The sequence below is a fragment of the Eucalyptus grandis genome, chromosome 7 (assembly GCF_016545825.1).
Source record: "Eucalyptus grandis isolate ANBG69807.140 chromosome 7, ASM1654582v1, whole genome shotgun sequence".
Classification (NCBI taxonomy): domain Eukaryota; kingdom Viridiplantae; phylum Streptophyta; class Magnoliopsida; order Myrtales; family Myrtaceae; genus Eucalyptus; species Eucalyptus grandis.
The window spans coordinates 29,360,874-29,371,251 of record NC_052618.1 but is presented as its reverse complement, the minus strand read 5'-3'; the positions used below and the strand labels follow the sequence as shown (position 1 = coordinate 29,371,251).

Below are 10,378 nucleotides of genomic sequence, written 5' to 3'. Positions count from 1 at the left end.
GTCCTTTGAATGGGATCTTGAAGAAAAAAATTCCTACACGAAAGTTATATTTAAAACTATCAAGTAAATCATCACTTGTTATCCAAAACAGAATTACTTAATCTGAAGAAGAGCTAATTATATTATAACTCCTTGATGCTTTAATACATCATACGTTTCTTGCAAGTAATTTACAAATTATGAATTGATCCTGCATTGTATGAATATAACCAAATTAAAAGAAGATAGGTCTTTCCAAATTTCATGCCATGTGCGTTTGTCAAAGTAATCAGTTTGTAGAAGGATAGGTGCTAAATCTGCCGCATAAATACACGAGGACCACAATGAACAATAAAACCTTATCAGGTGGGTTGAAGAAAAAAGGGAGACAATGTAGCTAATTCCAGTAGTACCTCAGGAGGCATGCCAACAAGGTCTACCAATTGTTCTGGAGCTACTTGAAAATTTGTCAGGGAAGAAGAACCAGCTGGTCCATTCCAATCAGAATGAAGCACCAAACCATACTTCCTTTTCAGACTCTGAGTTCCTAGAGCCTTCGCCATGTCTGACCACCCTAGGGAAAATTCTTGGAGTTCAAACTCGTATCTGAATGCCATCCATTTGCATGTCCACTAGATCCTACTTCATCACTGCCACGATTTCCATCTCTATCGCCATCCTCATTATCAGAGATACTGGATGTTTCCACCAGTGCTTTGCTTCTGGAAAACATATCTATCTATTCTATCTGCATTCAGGACAGTTGCCTTGCTGAAATCGATGCGATGCTTCAGTGGAAGGTGTAGGACCTACAATCTCACGCATTAAAATCCATTGAAACCCCCTTGGAACTGTCGGACAATATCATCGACTGCATCATCCCATTCACTGTTCATTGACATGAAGAGGAAAGCCGTGAGTTAACCAAAGATCATGAAAAAGAAAATGCACAATATTATCAAATTTTGTACTGTAAGAAAAAAAAAAAAAAGAAGAAGAAGAAGAAGAAGAAGAAGAAGAAGAAGAAGAAGATGATAGACAAAGTCATCTTTCAAATGATGATCAGCATGACATTGATAGACACACTTCTTAAGCGCAATCTAACACTTACAAATTTAAGATCCAAACAGACTCACTAGAAATCATCAATTTGTTAAGAATTATGCTAAATATTCATTGTGCATCCATTACCTAACAGTTTAAGGTTCAAAAAGACATGATTAATTCACATTAATATTATAGCTCAGGTCAAGAGTTCAAGCTCAATACTGATACTTCTCTTACTGTTATTCTGCCAGCTTTCCTATTCTTGTGAGTCTCCAACTATCAATATGGCATTCTATGTCTCCCATGTAAGATCGTACTACAAGGGGGAGTGTAAAGGAATATGTAAGATTTGAACTTGAGCTTGTTTCTGAGTTTTGAGGAAAATTGGTTAATTCATAAAATTGAACTGCAAATACTCATTAACTGGGGATGGGAAACCATAAAGATTTCAAGTTGGATGGGCTTGTCCAAATAAATAGATCCAGGGTCAAGTCACACGAAAAAGAAAAAAAAACAGAAAGCACTCTTCAAATTTTATTTTTTATTTATTTATTTATTATTATTATTATTTTTTGCATCCATAAGAAAACATAATAGTTATTATGGCCGTGACTGACCAAGGCGGTTGATAAGACAATTTTAAAAAAGAAATTTGAGCCCAGAGTACTCCAGGCAACTAGGGGTGAAAATGGCCAATGATATCATACAATGAATACTTGTTAATTGATGCACATGCTTGTCAATTTGCAATCACCCAGAAGAAGAAATAACTGTAAATTATTTCCTTGCACTGTACCCAAAAGCTGTACCAGAATTATGAGATTCTTTGAAGGAGAATAACTTGGAAATACACAGACAGTAGCTCAGGTTCCATAAAGTAGGGAAAGTGGAAGTAATTTATGAGGTTTTCCCATCCAGTCACTTATTTGAGTGTGTGGCATTTATATCGCTTCTAGACTCCTTAGGATGCTTGAGAGTATCTACCACAATCGAAATTATTCCACATTGTTCCCTAACCAGTCTTAAGCCAATAGAAAAGTAAGAGTAGTATTTCATGGTGTCCCTACCCATTCAATATTAGTGTAAAGGAAATGTATGCATATGGGCTGGGAATGGTGAGAAGAGAGAGAAGGTGGGTAGTGGGGCTCTAAAAAGAAGTCAAGAGGCAAAACTATAAGACAACCAAACAAATCCTTGCAATTTTCAATCGTAATGTTGAGAAAAATATAAGCGCCTGTTTGATTTGAAAATTGTTTTCAGTTTTTTCATTTTCAAAGGTTCAAAGTGTTTGATCCTATTTACTTGAAAACAAGTTGGGTATGTGGAAGGAAAAAATGCTCTCCAGGAAATTAAATTTGTCCAAATAGAATGGATGACTCTTTTTCTTTATTTCTTTTTAAATTAGACAGCATAAAATAGATGAAAGGAGAGTTTTGGGGTCCTACAGTAGATAGCAGTGAGCACATAAAATTAGTGCAAGTAGACCTCGATTTGCCTATTCTCCATCTTCAATTTTGTTCTTTCATGTTTTCCCCTTAAATGAACTCAATAGTATGACCTCATTTAACTTTTTTTGGGTGACATTTTCCATTTTCAACACTTTGACTATAATTCTCAACGCATTAGTGTGCTTCAACAAGACATAATTCCACATAAATGTAAGAATTTGCATTCAACATTGTACATCGCTAATCTCTTTTAAGTTTACTTTTCCTCTATATTTTTAGAATCTTCTTTGCATTCTTTAAGCATCGAAAACATAAATGAAAGCCAAAATAAAAAAAATAAAAAAGTACATTAAGTTGATAAAATTTTCATGTATGTAGAAGTATTGGATAAAGCTGCCTGAACTATCTCAGATTCAACCTAAATAGAAGAACGAATCCCTCGAGGTACATATTTACTCATTAATGGATGGATATAATTAAGTGACAAAATGTCTTTCCCTGGTATTATTTTAATTGGTCATTTTATAGATTTTCAATTTTTTACTTTAAAATCAACTTACTCTTCAATGAGATAAATACGTAAAAGAATTGTTAATGCGAGAATAAAAGGCTTTGTCAATGCAAATACACACACATATCTAGGGACATTTATGGACTAACATGCTCAACCATGTTTTTGAGTCAAATTACAAAGCAAGCAGAGAGGATGATAGTCTTTTTTTTCACTAGAATGTGCAGGTGATAGCCTAATAATTAGTGTCAATGGACTTTACGGATAGACCATGATGTTTAGCAGCTAAATATAAGGATGTTCTAGTACCATACGGAAAAATAATGGCCATCTACCAGCGGGACTAAGTGTAATATGGAAGTCACATTAAGAATTCTTTTCAACATGTTAAAGTTGTAGGTTCAAATTAAAAATAAAAGTTTTTAAGATTCTTCTGACGTTTTAAAAACAATGACATTACTCAGTTGTTGCTGAACATTTAGCATTTACAAAAGAAAGACTGGTTATTGATGGAACAGAAAGCAGCAAAGAAGTCAGTGCCGGTTGATGACCAGTATGATAAAGAGAGAGAGAGAAAGGAGTCTTGGAACAAAAACTATACAGTTACATCTCTGGCAATACAAGAACAGAAGCAACATCAATGTGGGAGCGTCAGCTGTCCCCACCCTTCCCTTTTTCCCCCAAAACCAAAGCATCTTTCTTCCCTATTCACTTGGGAATAATCCTATATGAGTTGCCCAACATGTTTGATATCAGGCCCAAACTAACAGATATTTGACATGATTCAAGTCATTTCACGGACAAGTTACTCATCACGTAGCAACTTGAACAATAAACTCCAAATATGGCAAATAACATATGTTTAAAACTTTCATTGATTAGTTACATACATGTTAAGAGAGGCCAAGTATAAGAACATGAATGACCCACGACAGGCACAACTAAGGATGTCAAAACAACCAGGTGAATCTACCAATTAAAATACCAGATGAACCTGAAAACCAGACAGATCTGATAGAAACATACCAAAAATTTCTAACTCTCTGCAGGACTCATTTTAACTTTTGACCACATTTCTATTTTTTATTTGGTTTTTGCTCAGGTGCCCATTAAAAGTCAAATGGTACCTTAATTTATCCACGTGTTTACTAAGTTGTCAAGTGCTAACCAGGCCATGCTTACAAAGCAGGTCTCGAGCATTGCAAAGGCTTAATGTTTACACATTCTTCAAAAGCGACAGCAACTGCCGTCTTCATCTCTCAGCAATTATAAGAGAAAACCATGTCTTCCTTCTCTGCATCTACTTTCTTCTCCACCTAGCTCTAGGGAGATTCCAATCATCACATGATCAATTAATTGGGAAACACATTGTTTTTGTAAGCTATTCATTTTGCATCTCTAGAACTGCGGCCTTTTTTGCAAACCTATGTGTCTCTTTCAATGTATGTTTTGCACATTTGGTTTTTTTTATTTTTTAAATGTTCATATTTCTTCTCACATGATGCAGCTGAGAAAGACAGGAACAGTATGAGGAGAAAATAGATAGGAAGAGGAAAATCTCCTGAACAGAACAGAACCAAAGGGTGGTTCATGCTTCCAATCTTGATGATGTCCTTGGTTCGTGGTGGAGAAGTTCCCAGTCAGAAACCTCAATATCGCTCAGAATATAGAACCAAACCAGGCCCCAGTGGTCAAGGAAAATTCTTTATCATGCCAACCACCATAACCACGTTATATCTGCCACAAATTACATCTAGACGATAAATGAGCAGATATAGACGTACCTGCTAGGGCTTCTCATCACCGAAGATGATTTTCCAAAAGAGTAGTTCTATTGAAGAAAGAAATTATTGACACATATCAGACATCATTCGATTTAAGCACAAGTAAGAAATTATTCAGCTGACTATTTTTTAATATATTATGATAGAAATTGGACACCTTTGAGGAAGCACTAGAAATCCCACACTTCATGTTGTTCAGCAACATTAGCTATCGACAAAAGATCCTGGAATAAGACAGCATAATTAAATTGCAGAAAATGAAAAACAGCAAAAGAAATAAAGAAGAGTCAATAGGAACATAGTAATACTTGCAGGTACTTGTCAAGCTGAATGCAGCGCTGATGAACAAAAGCGTCCTCTGTACTTGATGAGAATATCCTCTTAGGTGGCAAATGTAATGTATAATTAGGAATCTCTTTAAGATGTCGATGCAACCGCTCAAAATTACTGTATCTGCTGGCCCAAAAAGACTACCATAAACCAAAGAATCCTGATATCTACTGAAAAAGAATTCCCTAGGAAAATGCTACATATTTCAGCAGTCAGCTCCAACCATTATATGATAAAAAAGATTGGAAGCACACCTTCTCTTGACAAACCATGTTTGGCTTTCTTCATCTGTCACAGCAATTGAATAAACCGCAAAAGACTTTGATCCAAGTTTCTCAAAATATGCTCCCAACACCTGTAAGGCAACAATTAAATAATACACATATATGTGATACATTGACTGGAAAAGATATTTTGGCTCAAAATAGATTCTTCATTTCTCTGAAGACTTGACAGGAATTGTGCATCTACAGGGCAAAACTGTGGTTTAAAAAGCTTACCCGGGACTTGAGCTTGGGTGGACGAGGACCCTCACTTTGAATTACCATGTCTGTGGAACTTTTAACTTTACAATTAAAACTATGACTGCCAAAATCTGGGTGGTAGAACTCAGCGATATATGCACCTTCACCATCTCCTGTAAAAACCTTTTTTGTGTCAGGCTCAACTTTTAAAGCGGAAGTGCTGTTTGATCTCTTCAGTCTACTTCTCCTGTCATTAGCACCACTATTAGCAGCATCCTCCGTCGTCTCCTCAAGATTGCCACGTCCAAAAGTGGCTGCTTTTCCTTGCTCAAAGAATCATTACCAAGCTCCAGTGGACTATCAAAGACCGATGGGGGAGGCAGCTGGGCTACGGCTTTCTCTTCAGATCTAGTAGAATCTCCCGCCCCAGTGATTGACGATCCCTTTTTCGATCTACAGAAGGAATAGAATGAACTGACCCACTTCCAACTGATTCCCGAGCTGCTGCTTTAACTTTCTTGGCCTCTTCTTTTATAATTTCTTCCTTTGGACCACATGTTTTCAAGATTTTCGGGCATAAGAACTTCAGTTCTTCTCTGGGCCGCCGCCTCCAGCACCCTTGCCCAATCAGTAGCCCTAGGTGGCTTACTCTTCTGGAACTGTTCTAGAACCAAAGGATTCATCTCCAGATGTAGCTACCATTGCATTAGAATTGCTAAATGGATATTTACCTTCACCGTCTTTGGCCTGAGCAGTGCCAGAAAAATCATGGCGGTTAGCAACATTAGTTGCCTGGGTAGCGCTAAATACTTTGCTTCCATCCTCTTTAAGAGCAAGGACAATTAATTCAATTACTTCATTGATATACCTGGACATGTGAGAAAAAGTATATATTAGCCATTGAATGGCATTAAGATCATGGATTCAGGATGACCATTATGACAAAATACTATCATAGAACAACCATTCATTGGTTCCTGATGTACAACTAGAACTACCAATAATTCAAGCCCAAAGAGAACACCCCTAAGCACTCAATGTGAGGAAATTTTGCACCACCAAATTCTCTTCATTTAGTAGAAAATAAATTGACATGTACATACCAAAGCAGGATATCAAAGCTTGCATTTTATCGAGAGTTTTCATGATCAAAAGCTTATGAAAAGATGACTGTTTTGTTCTTTTAGAGAACAAGAGCAGAGATTTATGTTCTAAAAACTTACGCTGGGCTTGCGAAATTCATGACAGGCTGGATGACTAAGCAAGTAACGAGCTCTCGAGCAATGGATTTCACGACAGGGCACTGAGCTTCTCTTGGTTTCAGAACTAAAGTTATAACTCCGCCCATGAGACGCTGAAGCACCTGTTTGGAAATTCACAGAGATTACATGAAACAGAGAAAACTCAATGGATGACCAGAAATCATGACGCATACATATTACGCCTCGCACCTTGTATTCACTCTCAGGAGATACCAATGCAGGATGAAGCTCCTTAGATGCCATAAGATGGAACTTCAACCTTTCATCCCTCTCCTCGGATCTACAAAGTCCCCATCACATCAGTACCTATGACTGCTTGGTTCCTTCTGAAAAGATCTAAGTGATGACCTATCAAATCAACTATGTCCCTGAAATATTTAGAGGACAATTAACTTTACCTGTACCGACTAATATTGCACAATTTAAACATGAACTTTACTCAACTCCCATAAGATAAAGAAGTAAAAGTAAAAATATACCCGGTCAGTAGGCCAACAAGGTTAATTGCTTTGACTCTTGCTGATATCTCCCCAAGAGCCTCCATGATTATTGCACGTATGTGCTCAGGAAAATCCCTATCTGGTGTGATATCAGTGTACCATAAATCTATAACAAAATCCCTCAGGATTTTGTCGATGAACTCGGTCATTGCAGCTTCCACAATAGGTGAATCAATTTTTCTCTTCCATTTTGGAGGAGGTGGAGGAGTCGTACGACGTGACTCATTTATGGATAACTGCCTCTCCTTTAGAGCAGATAAATAAGAACTGGGATGGACGGACCGAACTCTCCACCGGAAATCAACTTTATTGAAGACAATCCGCAGTGCAGAGACAAATAGTATTGCTATAGGTAAATTCATCCACATTGATTTACTTGTATCTGCAACATTATATAAATCTTCAGAACAGTCATCTTACCGACGAATCAGCTAAAACTGATTATCAGATTTAACAGAGGAAAAGGCTACATACATGGGCACCGAAATACTGAGGCAAATTAGCAACCAGTTTGTGGGCGAAGGACATCTTAATCTATTCGTGCGCGCACGTGTGTGGGTTGGGTGTGTTTAGTTGGGGAGGGGGTAGGTGGTGCTGCCCGTGTACTTTTAATGCTAAGTTATGCACTCACCTGTGTCTAGGGGTATGCCTAATCTTGCATGCACATTTCAACACTTAAGTGTGAGACTCAAAGTCCAGGTTCAGTAATGTATGCAAATCGACAATGGCAATTTTCATTATTATATGTTTCCAGGAAAAGAAAAAAAAACAGATTACAGTCAAACCGGATCCACATGTGCATTCCAAATTTTCCACACTAGTAACCCTTAGCTGTTGATAGCTGCATTTGGATACCGCACATTTCCGCATAATGGGAAGAGGGTGCATCGACAACCCGAAACCACCACCGAGAACATTGTAAATCGAACAAATAGTAATTCCCTAATAATTCGTAATCCAAAAAACATCTGAGTAACTTAAACCTAGTGCCAAATTTTTGCAAAAGCCTTATCCCAGTCGGTTTCTTCTTGTCGCCGAACTAAGTTTCCACATCATAATCAGATATTCCCCTTCCTTCGGCATTCTATTCCAGGAATTTCTTCGTCAGTTAGCCAAAACAGGGCACAAGTCTTCACCCCAAATCCAAACCCACCATCCAACAGCGAATTTCGATAAGGACAAGGAAATTAAAAAAAAGAAAAAGAAAAGAAAAAGAAAGAGAAGGGCACGACATGCCAATGCATCCTAAATTAACGGAATCCGACACCTCCCTCGGCGACGAGGAAAGGGGGCGCCGGTTCCCAGTTCCGAGGAGAGGAGAGGAGAGGCGGGGGGGACTTACGGGAGAGGAAGTAGGAGACGGAGAAGATGACCAGGGCCCACCACAGGGTCCGAACCTTCGCCTCCTCGATCAGATCGTGCACCGTCTCCATGGCCCTCATTTTCGGACGCCGGGGGGAAACTCTCCCTCTCTCCCCCCGAAGAATCAGAAGGCTTCCGCGGGCGAATCCGATTCCAGCGGCGCCGGCGAGCGATCGGGCATCCAGCGGCGATCTCCAGGAATCGGGAGCTAGGGTTTCCGATCGGCCGGTCGGTCGAGGTTCGGCTGATCAAAGGGGTGAGGAACAGCTGAATATCACGAGCGCTCTTTTCTCTCTTCTCTCTCTTTTTCTTCGCCGCCGCGACTGGTTAATCCGTTGCGTGCGTTTCCTCGCCGTGGACCGCCTTTGAAATTTCTCTTGCCACCTCAGCAGCGCGAGCCTCGAGGGGGGTGCACGGGGGCCCCACGTGCGCTTTGCCGCGTGCTTTTCCGTTGAGTCCACGTTTTCGTATTTTTCAGTTTTTTTTTTTTTTAATTTTTCGGTTCGCCTTTATTTTGATATTTTTCTTGATTTTTGGCTAAACGATTCGATTTCTTCCGATTGATTTGAGCTTTGGATTTTCCTTTAGATAGAATTACTAGACGGCAATTTCTATTTCATTAAAGGGTTCGTATGTTTTGTACAAAATGAATGATTTGAAAAATTGTTTTGCAAAGGATCTTCGAACTGCTCGAAATAATTAATAATGAAAAATATTTTATTATCGAAAGATATTTTTTGTGAACGATGAAAATATTTTTTATTTGGTCATTTTTTAAAAAGCGATACAAATAATCCCTTTTAGTTTTTAATTATTCATTTTCTACTTAAATAAAATGAGTCTAATTATTAGAAAATTATCCTATATTATCTATTTGAATGTGTTTGTGCGATCATTATCGATTACATTTTTTTTTTGGTGAAAGTAAGTAAACATTGTCAATTACATTTGAAATTAAAAAAAATATTCACAAACCCTCTTCAACCTTGATTAGACAAGCATCGCCTCCTAAACTTTTAACTATTATATAGTATTCAACTTCCAATTTTCACTTGTGAGTTATTTTGCGAAAATGAACAATTTAAAAATATATTTATATGAGAATGAACGTTTGTATTGCTCAAAGTAATTAATTAATGAGATATCCAAGCATTTTGGGACCATACATATATTTTTGGCATATTCAATTTTCAAGTGATACAAGTTGTTGCTTTTAAGAAAAAAATTCAAAATTATTTATTTTTTGAAACAAAGCTATTACAGCTCTTCATTCTCTCCCCCTCTTTTACGTGTATTAAGTGAAAATGCATGCGATTTCTAAGGGAAAACATGCCTTTTCGATTCGAATTTTTGTAATTTTTTAAAAAGTAATTTATCTGACGTGGCTTTTTCTTTTTCCAAATTCAAAACGACCAACCGCCAAAAAGAACTTTGACGCAATTCTTTAGGTAAACTCTCTTTTTGTACTCAAACGCAAGCTTTTGAGATGCTACGAGAATATGCTATCTTCTTTGAAAGCGACTCGCGCCGGTAATTTTTTCTCAATAAAATAAAGGGTGAGACTATTTTTTAGGTAAACTCCCACGTTGGATTTTCATTTTTTTGTCCGTAAAGATCTTGAAATTATTTTTTTATTATCGTCAGAAGAGATCTTGAACACATGATTTGGGTACAGAAATTTAGAGTTGTTC

At 37.7% G+C, this 10,378-nt stretch overlaps 1 pseudogene; it reads right to left on the bottom strand.

Moving 5' to 3' along the window:
• Positions 1–4,939: 4,939 nt before the first annotated feature.
• On the bottom strand, positions 4,940–9,023 carry LOC120296043 (annotated as a pseudogene).
• Positions 9,024–10,378: the final 1,355 nt, after the last annotated feature.